The sequence below is a fragment of the Takifugu rubripes genome, chromosome 19 (genome assembly GCF_901000725.2).
Source record: "Takifugu rubripes chromosome 19, fTakRub1.2, whole genome shotgun sequence".
NCBI lineage: Eukaryota > Metazoa > Chordata > Actinopteri > Tetraodontiformes > Tetraodontidae > Takifugu > Takifugu rubripes.
Window position 1 is genome coordinate 18,514,082 of NC_042303.1, and position 12,102 is coordinate 18,526,183.

At 48.5% G+C, this 12,102-nt stretch overlaps 1 protein-coding gene across 3 annotated transcripts in view; it reads left to right on the forward strand.

Moving 5' to 3' along the window:
• Positions 1-12,102, forward strand: part of LOC101064518 (glutamate receptor-interacting protein 2) — a 38,237-nt gene that overhangs the window by 5,780 nt on the left and 20,355 nt on the right. The gene's annotated exons all lie outside the window — the stretch shown is intronic.

The following is a 12,102-nucleotide window of genomic DNA, read 5'->3' on the forward strand; positions in this document are numbered from 1 at the left end:
CTGAGTCGTCCAGTTCAGTTCATTGACATTAACAAAGATGGACGACCACCTCATGCTGCTCAGGACGTATCGGGACGCCGAAGCCTGCTGAGAGACACAAAACACACAATATCTTCAACCTTTCACAACGTCCAGTCCATGTCCGAGGGCGGGAATCAATAAACAATCGGGAATCAATAAACAATCGGGAATCAATAAACAATCAATCAAAAGTGATCAATTCAGTCATCAACAGGAAGGAACCTGGAGATGCAAAACCCAAAGGAAGTCAGTGGTGTCCAGGCAGTGTGTGTGTGTGTGTGTGTGTGTGTGTGTGTGTGTGTGTGTGTGTGTGTGTGTGTGTGTGTGTGTGTGAACAGAAATGGAAACTCTAATGCATTTCCAAATAGCCGCTGTTCCATAACACCTGTTTGATAAAAGGCCTCCGCCGCTGGAGGACAGATTATGGAGATCATATGAAACACACGTGTGTCATACAGGAGCTGTGGGGACATTTGGCCTAAAAGAATTAATAAGGCCCTGTGAGAAAGAGGGGCGGAAAGATGAGAAAAAGAGGGCAAAAAGGCAAGTGAGAAGCGAGACCTGATGGAACGCCATGAGGGGAAACAGAGGAAGTGTGACGGGGGGAGATAGAGGGGCGGCTTTATAGTCCTTATCAGCTGGAGGAGGAGATCCCATTAATCAGGAGACGAGGAGATCAAATAATGTGCTGGTTAGTGGAGAGCGAGTCTCTGATGGGGTGTGTGGGGGGGTGATAAAGCAGGGTGTGATTGAGCCCCAACCCCTCCAAAATCCCTTTTAATAAGGCTTAGTTATGTTATCGCTGATGGATGGGGAGAGATGTGAGGAGACAGGGGGAGGAGGAGGAGGTGGGGAGGAGGTCAGGTGGGGGGGAGGTCAGGAGGAGGAGGAGGTCAGGAGGGGGAGGAGGTCAGGAGGGGGAGGAGGTCAGGAGGAGAGGAGGTCAGGAGGGGGAGAGGAGGTTAAGAGGAGAGGAGGTCAGGAGGGGGAGAGGAGGTCAGGAGGAGGAGGAGGAGGAGGAGAGGAGGTCAGGAGGAGGAGGAGGAGGAGGTGGGGAGGAGGTCAGGTGGGGGGGAGGTCAGGAGGAGGAGGAGGTCAGGAGGGGGAGGAGGTCAGGAGGAGACCTCCATCCATCATCCATCCATCCATTTTAGGTTTTTGTGGAATGAAGAAGAAAAGAAGAGCTGCTGTTTTGGGTTTTGTTTTCACAAAAATCACACTGATCTGTGTGTGTGTGTGTGTGTGTGTGTGTGTGTGTGTGTGTGTGTGTGTGTGTGTGTGTGTGTGTGTGTGTAGCATGTAGCTGTAGGTTAGCAGTGGGTGTGAGCCGTAACACCATTCATTCCTAAGAGGATCTAACGATGACTCACACACTGTAAAAAACAGCCACCGCTTTTCCTCGTCCTTATTCTTTCTGGCTCCTGTGATTTACATGTTCTCTCCTCTTTCAGGGTATTTCCTCCTCCTCTTCCTCCTCCTCCTCCTCTTCCTCCTCCTCCTCCTCCTCCTCATCCCCACCATCCTGCATGACATTAGTTCCCTCTTGTCTTTGTTTTGCAGTTTTCTCCTGCTTTAGTTTTTAATCCCATCTCTTTATCTTTGCTTCCTTTTCTTTTGTTCCTTTTCCCGCTCTCAATCTTGGGAACGTTCCTGCTGCTCCTCAGTGGAATATTACAAACAGGACCGAGTGAAGCTGCCTGACTGAACGTGCATGGAATCTCCTGATATTTGCAGGCTGTGTTAATCAACAGGTGATGCAAATGTTGGCATTATCAGAGCAGGAAAGGTCGTTTTTATCATCTATTCATCACAGAGTCGGACTCAAAAAATAGGAAGAAGAATAAAAACGAGTGCCAAACGCAGGACTGTGAGCGGAGGGCTAAAGTGATACTGGTGTGTGTCAGGGACGTGGGCGTGGGCGTGCACACCTGGACGTCCTGCCCAGTCATGTGAGGTCCTCCTGACCTCCGCCGGGCCCTGTGCCTCCTGCCTGCTGTGTCTGTGCTGAGCCGATTGCTTTCTGAGGCTCCTGTTGGCCTGAGCTGCACCTTCATGCTGAAGCACAGCTGCACTTTTCTCTCCCTGGAACCTTTTTTTTTTTTTGCTTCATATTGTCAGATTTCACATGCTGACTTTATTTTTCCGGTAAAGTTGTTTCTGCAGAGCTGCACACTTTCCCAACATTAATGAGAGTCAGAGTGAGAGGACAGAGGCTCTTAACTATGTTGTCTTCTCTTTTTTTTGCTTCTTTAGGCTCAGAAAACGACCTTTCAGAGCCTTTAAAGGAGCAGGTGTTAATCTAGAACCAGTTTTAATCAATAAAACATGGGAATATTGAAAATCTTGTTATTTGGGAGCTGTTGTGAGTTCACAGCGTCCTTCCGTCTTCATGTCCACAGACTTTCTTTCATATCCTGTTGCTCCGTTATGAACATGAGATCCTGAGCCAATCATCTCTCCGTGTGATCTGCACCTCCAGCTCTGTCCTGAGAGCAGCAGCTTCACCCTGGACTCACGCACATATTTGAGGCTACGCTGGTGCAGCTCCCATCACCTCCTAATTAACCGATGTTTCCTGTCAACCTGACCGAGACATTTGTGACTTCAGCCGCGTGTGCGGAGCCTTTCACCATTTTTCTGTCCTGATGACTGGAGAATAAACTCTCAGTCCATTGACCAAGGCTGCCGGGGCCTCGATGTTAAATGATTTCTGGTGCTTTTAGTCCACCTCCAGTCCAGAATTAATGGTTCAAAATAAGCATTTAAGGTTTCTCCTTATCCCTGACGCACCTCTACTATGCAAGGATAGAGGGATGATGGAGGTGGAGAAGGAATGCAGGACTGTGAGAAGGAGGAGGGAAACAAGATAAATGACTTTTTAAAATGCCCTCTTATCGATCAGCCGGGAGGATGTTAGAGCTGCATTTCAACGCATCAAAACACAGAATTACATCAGCTGCCTTCTCCCTAAATGCAGGCAGGAAAGCAGAAACTGAACATGTAACCAACCAAAGAGGAAGAGAAGAAATTCAGAGAGTGGAGAAGAGGAATGAGAGGATGGATTTACCCAAATGTCCACCGTAAAATCTAGGTTTCATCTCGGTTTGTGTCCAGTTAAATTAAAGGTTAGCGATCATGTAAGGATCCCTTCTGCACCAAATACCTGTGGAATCTACTCTTTACATCGACCTCTAGTGTGAGTGTCTGCTCAGAGGGTCGCTGTTGGTAAAATAATCACTTTAAAGGGTCTTTTTTCATGGTTACCTGGGGGTGACGTTTTGAAGCTGACCAACAGGGGGCGAAGTTTCACCCCTGAAAATAACAGTCTACCTGCTGATTCCAAGTCAGGCTGCACTTGGGAAAAATCCCAAATGTGCAAGATTCCAAACTCTTTCCCACTGTTGATGAATATATTATCTTTTGTTCCACTTCCACAAGGAATCTTTGGGTCATAGCTCAGGATTACAGATCACATGACACTAAGTTTTGACACTTTCAGACAATATAAGAAGTTAAAATGAGCTGAGCAGATATATTTACTAAATTTACCACAATAATATCATAAACACAGCGATCAAAAAATGACTCAACGACAATTTTGTAGTTGTAAATGTGCAGCAGTTCAAGACGGAGTGTTTTTATGTTTTTGTTGGTATTTTAAGCTTTAGTGTAATTATAGTTTTTTATTCATGCTGAAACAGTTTCACCCAAGATAAAACTGTGCATATTCACATGCTTTGATGTTTATCCATCACTGCAGTAAAAAGACGTTTACGTCTTAGCAAAATGAAATGGATAGTTGATTTACAGAAAAGGAAAGTAGAGCGAGAGGGAGCGAGCTCAGCGTTCCCTGTCAACCCTGATCGACTCACAATCCCAAGGATGCACATCTGCTCCGACCGTCTGGTTACACACAGCGTCTCTATTATGTCTCTCAGATCAAACCAGAATGAAAAACCTTCCTTTCTTCGTTGACCTTTGATGTTTTATTTCACTTTATTTCATGTGTGAGCATTTTGGCTTCACCATCTGCTCCTTCAGACAGAAGAAGGACTCATTTCCTTCACTTCCTGCTCCAAAGCCCATAAACAAGATGGTTTCTGAGGCCTTAAACAGGGACTCTGGCTCCACTGGGAGCCCTGGAGCCTCCTACTGGCGGCGCACGCCACCATTTCAATATTAGCAACCAACATTAATAGTTACACATCCAAGCGTATCGTTTATGTTGAGCTGCTGACACGTTGCGAACAAATGCAGTTTGATCCGACGACGGCGTGCTGGTTGAGCCAGAACTCCTGAAATAGGGACGCCTGACTGCTTATGCAGCTTCTTAATCAGGTTTCAGTTAATTACACACCCACATGCAGCTTGAGTCAATTACAGGCTAAAACGATCGTGGGCCCATGAAAAGAAGCCTCTTCTCTACTTTCATGCTGCCAAACGCATCATTTCAGACGCTGGGATGTCGGCTCTTTATTAGATTGATCGTTATTACAGGCTGGAGGCCTCCTTATATGCCGGCCCACGATCAGCAGAACCAGGCAGCGCTAACAGGCTGGAGCTGTTGTGCTTGATGACCACGGTCGGCTCGGCTCTCTGCGTCATCTTCCTCGTCTTCTGAACCAGACGTGGAGGTTAACGGAAAAATCCTCCTGCTTCCTTCAGTTCAGGAACCATCTCTCCAGAGGCTGTGCAGGATCCCGGCGTGTGTGTCTGAACTGCTGATCACCTCCTGCTGAACTCTGCACAACCTCCTGATCCCTTCAGCGCCCAACAGAGCTGTGAACACGTCTCCCCACGTGCACGTGCTGAAGGCCTGATGTTATCTCACAGCACCAACACTCGGTGTTCCCGCCGTGGTTCCATTTCTGAGGAAAAAAACATGAGAAGAACAATAATAATCTTGCTAAATTTGCTCCAAGCAGTCGTCGTATTTTCAGGGCTAAATTGTGATAATTGAACCATAAAGAAAAACAGTCTGTCCGTCGTGGCTTCAAACTGGTGAGCTGATGGTGAGCTGCTGGTGAGATGATGGTGAGCTGATGGTGAACTGATGGTGAGCTGATGGTGAGATGATGGTGAGCTGCTGGGAGAATCCAGGCTTCCAAAACGACATTATCTTTTATTCTTGAAATGAAATGAGACTGCTGACTTTTGAGAGAACCCTCGTGCATAAATGCACCATTCGGTGAATCTGCTCTGTGAAAAGGGCCACAGGAGCTCTGAAGAGCTCAAACTTTAGCTGCTCGTCTGCTCGTTCTGCATGAGTCAGTGATGAATGTGGTTATTTGCATGTTTTCCTGGACATTAAGAGCTATTCGTTTAATCCCGAAGTGTGAAAATAGTTGGAATGCTTCACTCTGCACCCACAGACCAAATTTCATGCTCGGTGCTGATGGACCGACACACTCGTCCGTGTCTACAATATGGGATTAGTGCGGGAAGAACGATGGGGAGAAGAGCGCTGTTCACACCTGGGGGGGTTTGTGTGTGTGTGTGTGTGTGTGTGTGTGTGTGTGTGCGGTTGCCAAGTCTGGCCAGTCGTCACCCTGTCAGATTTCCTGCATCACATCTGTTAGGAAAACGTTATTCCTCTTGTCGTCTCCACTGGGATCAGCAGCGTGTGGAGGGAAGAACACGCGTCTGAAGCTCTAGAGGAGCATTTAAATGGAGAAGAAGACAGAAAATAAACCCAAGGCTGGACCTTAAAAGACGTTCCTGCTGCAGGAAGCCGCTGCTGCCGTGGTCAGGTCATGTTAGAAGGCGTGGGTCCATCTCACGGTTGTGATTTTCACCTGGTTCATTTCAGCCAGATTCTGCTGTCTTTAAACCATCTCAACCTGCTGGTTCAGGTTGGTGCCCAGATGAACCCTCAAGGCCGACTCTGTGAGGTGGGGTGGGGGGATGTTGGGATTCTCTGAGGGCTTGGTTCCTCCAGCGGTCTCACTGGATGCTCCCCTTCGTCCTTGGCCTTGTTGTTGGGTCCTCTGGCACTTTGGGAGAGAGACAGAGAGAGAGAGAGAGAGAGAGAGAGAGAGAGAGAGAGAGAGAGAGAGAGAGAGAGAGAGAGAGAGAGACTGTGGTGGAACGTCAGTGGCTGAATGACCCAAACTCCTCCAACAGTAGTTTGAAGGAGCACCAGAACAACCACGAGGGCCTTTTGAACCTTCCGTAGCAGGAGAAGGAAAGTGGACGTGAAGATTCGGCTGCAGAAAAGCTTTTCAGGGAGGAAAAGATGGAAGAAGAGTAAAGAAGAGCCACAACAAAAGGAGAGAGGAAATGGTGTTTGAGTGTGTCGGACACACACGTCCAATCCCGTTTCATCTGGACTTCAAAGGCTGAGACCGGTGGGGAATTGGACCAGCGCTGAGAAGAGGAGGTCCCTTCTGCCCGGACCTGTTGGCTATGTTTTTCTTCTTCTTTTTTACATTATACTCATTTTGGCTTCAGCTTTTATCCACAGTAACTTAGCGGCCGTCTCTCACAACAGCCATCAGCCACGGCAGGAAGCAGCTCTTTTGAAAGCAATCAAAGCTGCGGCGCCGTGGTCGCTGGCGGCGCGATGGCGTAATTACACGGCTCCGGTCGGGACTCGGTGGTCGCGTTGGCTGTGAAATAACCAGCTGAAGGAAGAGGAAGAGGAGATTTACTGGGTGAGCCTCAGCCAAACGTGCACGCGTCCGCGTACGGCTGATTTCATCAATCTTTGATGAGTCTTTGCGGGATGTAAAAGTCAAATGAGCTTTTTTCTTGAGGAACATTCGTTTAAAAGTCATAATACTCTTGTTAATTAACCTCCTCCACCTCAAAGAAGAGTTTCAGGCCGAAGCTAATCGCTCTCTGTTCTTTCTGGGGAGGATTGAAACCTATTTTATGTTGCCGTTTCCTCACTGCGGGACACATATTCACCGTATCTCCTGCGGAACCCGACTGGGTTTTACAGTGTTGATGTTCTACAACCTTTATTAGACAATAAACCTGGGGCAGGAGAGGAACAGGGATGGTTTAGAGCCCCGACTCCCATTCTTCCTTTGGAAATTTACCATCTCATTCTGTGGAAACATGGGCCTGTATCACCTCATCAGCTCATTTCCTCTGTTGCCCTTTAAATATTTAACGCTGCTGCTGTCACTCAATAAATCGGCCTGCTGCCGCTGGTTTAGGCGCCGTTATTGTGCCGTTATTCATATCTCACCCTGCTGGACCGCTGCTGCAGGGCCTCAGCTGGTTATCAGGTACATCCTGCTTGGTAAATGTTTCATTACACGAGCACAGAGGAACTCTTATTTACTGTCTTTATGATAAATATCAGTTTTGTGGAGCTTTAAATGACTTTGAAATATGATGACGCTCACTGATGATAATGATAATCTGCATAAAACACAGGAAATCCAAAGAATATAAAGAATTGTCGGTGCGAATGCTAAAATGTAGCCAATTTGAGGTAATTGTCTCATTAATCAACCATTTAAGGAGTCACTTATATCCTCATTCTGGGCTCATTTACAGAATATTAGAAATTCTGATGCTCACGACCTTTTTAGGCTCCTTTTTATTTTGAACTGTTGCTTAATTAGATGTTAACTGTTGCTTAATGCTGCCCTAATGAGGAGGAAATTAGACATTTGCAGGCCAAACAAACAGCGAGTTTTTACTTTTGGTGTTTGGGATGAAGATAAAGGCTCAAAGTTCTCCAGATATTGTCAGAGTCTTCTTCTCTCTGAGGTTGAGCTTCTCCACGTGTTCAGAAGTAGAACATTGATCTACAGCTCTGACAAACATCCTGGGGCGTGACCTGGTGTTACTCAGGTCATGTGACTGATTTATGTGGCGACGTGGTGCCTTCAGGACCAGTTCAGTAGGTCTTGAGTGTTTTCACTATCTCCTTAACTGGTGTCACAAGCTTCAGATCAAACCTGCCTGTGGATTTTAGCCCCACAGGAGAAAACCAGTGCTCCCATTTAATCAAGCAGAACATTTAAACGTCCTTTTCACAGCAGAAACTAGAACACAGAAACAAAGACAAGAGCCTCCGTGGGAAACCATCCAAGACTCTCAACGGTTGCCAAGTCAAAACGAATCCCAGATCAGTTTGCTGCTTCTCCGACACCTGGTGGCTCCACGTCCTGCCCAACGGTGGGTCTGAAGCCTGCGGAGGAGAAGCAGAAACGTGTCTGAGGGATCTCTGCAGCCCAACCAAAACCCTCTCAGAGGTGGTCTCACGCTGCTGGACCAGCTGAGGAGATGGTTGGTGGAGCAGCCTGGAAGAGAGCAGCGCGGTGAGAAGGTCCCAGGCTTCATCCTGCGTCTGCCAAAGGTCGAACTTTGACCTTCAATTACCCAAGATCCTCAATTACCCAAGATCCCAGTCCAATCAGGGATCAGCGGACGGATGGAGCAGAGGCTGCGGCCTCTGAAATGGAACTCAAACAATGACCTTGAGGTCTCCTTCCTCAGCCAGACTCGGCAAACGCAGATAATCGTGAACATTTTCTTTAATTCGATTTTAAAACTCAACGCGTGAACCTTCTCGCTGACCCCGGGACCCCCTCCTTCAGCCAACTGGTCGGTCCTTCTCCCCCCTGTTTGTTGCTCTGTGATGGCGTCTGCACGGCTGACGAGCGCGGCGGCTTCATTTACATGAGGCATGAGGCGGCGCCCCGGCGGCGTGCTGGGGGGGGGGGGGGGGGTGATTGGCAGCGGCCGGTGCGCCGCCACACGCTGAAATATGAGTCCGCCGCAGCTGAATTCTAAAGAGCCGTCGGCGGCCGATACCTCAGAGGTCCACGGAGCGCCACTCAATTTCACCCTTTGCTTAGATCCAATTTTTCTGACTGACATTTCTACACGCGCCACCGTACCTGGCGTCGCTTTGATGGACGGGTTCTGAGACGACCCGTGAGCGCCGCCTGGCCTCGGAAAAATTAGAAAGAAGAAGCCGGCGCCTTTTCAAGCCGTGTGAAAAGGACATTTTATGTGCGTCTTCTCGTTGGGGGACGCCTTCTTTTTATTTGCTGAATTAATTCTGACCATGAATGTCACAGAGAAACAATGTTGAAGGTCCCAAACACAGACAACGGGTCCATAGATAATGTTGTTATTACTGCTTAATAACTGATGGAGTCACTTTGCTTCGTCATTCTTGAGTCAACAGTGCGACGTACGAACAGTTTATGCTAATCTCACACTTTAACGATTTACAGCTAAACTGTGTTGTGTTCACACCTGCTCTTTATTTCATCAAAGCCAGGTTGTTTTTAACGGACAAATACGTCGGTGTCGTCGCTCCTTTGGGAAACGGACCGATGTGTGAGGACTTTATTCCTCTCAAATCTCAAATCCCTCCTCGCGGTTTCCTTCCCACCAACTCCCTGCTGTTATTAGCAGAAAAATAATCCAATAAACCAAAAGAAGTCGCAGGCTAATGTCTTCAAAACTGCCTCAATTGGTGTTAAAGTGCATTTATATATTTATTTCCCGGCGTTACATCACGTCCCTGAGCCCTCGGGCCGCCAATTAGCATAATAATTAAACCGGAGCCGTAGTGCTCCAGATGAACATGAAACAGGTTGAAAACTTCAATTCTGTACAGAAATAAAAGCATAAATGGCAGCAATTTAGACAAAGGAAATGAATTTACACAGAACTGAAGTCTCTCCGAGGCTCGCGGGTGTGTGTGTGTATACTTATTCTACTAGCAAAGTGAGGACATGTTGGGTGGTCCTCACAAATCCAAAAGGCTGTTAGAGTTAAGAGCTGGTTTAAGTTTGAGGTTAGAACTGGATCAGGATCAGAATCAGGGTCGGGATCAGGGTCGGGATCAGGATCAGGATTAGGGTCGGGGGCTGGGGAATGCATTATATATGCATAGTGTGTGTGTGTGCGCACGCTCCCTCGTCCCTACATGTGGTAATTGACTCAGAAACGGTGGGGGAGGGGGGGGGTTGCATCTGTCTGTTTGCCTGGACTGGGCAGTTTTGTCGTGAGCGGCTCCTCTGAGAACACGATGATGTTCTCTCTAATGAGTTGATTAGCATATAATTGCTGGGATCCGGCAACATCCCACTTCTGCACACGACTTGTTAGACGTCGTGTTTCTCTGTGCAGACGTTTAGATTCAGCAGCCAAACTGAAGGTTCATGGTGGAACCTTCATCATCAAGAGCCCAACTGTCCTGGGCCGCGGGTCCGACACCGTCCAGGCGCCACTGGGAGGGCTGGCGTGCTGCTCTTACTGGACCCAGGCTGTCCCTGATCACTGCGGGCCCCCACAGCAGGAACTTCCTGTTGACCTCTGACACCAGGGCGCTGGCCACGCCCCCTCCGCACCCCTGACACCCACCTCTTTGATGGAGGGAACGAGCTGACGTTCAGCTGCTTTCCTGCGTGCAAGCGAACGCGACCGCCGCCGTGTTTGTGCACTCGTGCGAGCTTCTTTAGCGCCGCGCTCAGCTTGTAATTCTCCCTTAATAACAGTAATCTCACCACAGCTCTGCATCAATACTCACCGCACACTTTTCTGGAACGAGGAAACTTGTGGGGGGGTAAAAAGAGTGAGGACGTTCAAAAGTGGGGACTCATTTCTCAGAGGGAATTTCATCGATTGCCGATCTCACTCGTCTCTCCAGTGACGGTCACACAGAAACACACATTCAGGCCTTTCTCCCACACTGGGGACCACTTGAGATTTCCATGATTAACCACCATTATCACACACACACACACACACACACACACACACACACACACACACACACACACACACACACACACACACACACACGCTGCTGTTGTTGAGTCCAGTGGGTCTTTACTCGGAATGCCGTGTTGTGATGCTGCAGACACACACACACACACACACACACACACACACACACACACACACACACGCCTTTGCACGCTGCTGTGATCTGGATCTTCTAACACTGCTGATATCTGCACCGACCGTCATCTCCGACCTGCCTCTCCGTCCCAGTGTCGCTCCAGAGGACCCGATCATGTCTGGAAGTCTTCCCAAACAGGGATCAGGATCAGCGGCAGCATCCAAAGCCAAACGGCTGGAAGCTGCCGGTTCCCCACACAGGTTCCTGGAGATGGATCCCTCAGCTGTTCCGGCTTCATCTGCATCACCTTGTTCAGGAGAGATGGAGTCCGCTCTCCACGGCCTCCAGGATCTGATGCTCAGGTGCTGCCAGCTTTGCTTCCAGATGATGATGATGATGATGATGGGATGTGTGGTCATGAGAGACGCTGGGTGGAATTAGAGCCACAGCTCCTGTCCTTCCTGTCTGAAATAAGCCAGAGAAGAACCAGATCTACAGCAGCTTCACCGTTCCACCGTCTGAGACAGAAGTCGGTTCACGTGGGGGAGGTTCCACAAACGTGAAGGAAGTGATGTTGAGTGATCAACTTCGGTGCTTCAGGAGCCTCGAGTGGGGGGTCAGAGTGACGCCGTTGGGGGGTCGGGCCCCTCTCAGCCCCCTCAAAGTCACACGGAATCATTTCTATTTTGTTTCATGGAGCCTTCGGTGCTTTTTCTGAGGGACTCTGGACAGTCGGGACGTTACTCAGCTAAAACTGTGGAGAAAAGAGTCGGAACGTCGGCTGGGAAGTTCGGAATCACCCCAAAATCTGATCAAAATCGAGGAAAAACAGGATTTTACTGTCCTTTCTGCTCCTGTGGAGATGGAATTTAGTGGGAAATAACTGATTTGATAGTAATAACGGTTAATAGTTAAATCTGCTGGTGTGAACTTCCAGACTCTTCCGTTAACGATGGAGAACCTGAGTGAACGTCGGCTCAGAGAAGGTGTCACACGTCGTGTAACTCACCTGCACCTTGACGTGAAGTTCGTCAGAATCCGTGGCGACTGTGCACGTCGCTCCCGTGTCGTCGTCCAGGCTGGAGAGGATCTGGAAGCTGGATCCTGCGTCCTGCTCCAGCTCAGGACCTTTATTTTTAATCGTTCTTTTCTTTTTATTCATCCCAGCTGCTGATCCAACACACACACACACACACACACACACACACACGCACACACACACACACCACACACACACACACACACACACACACACACAC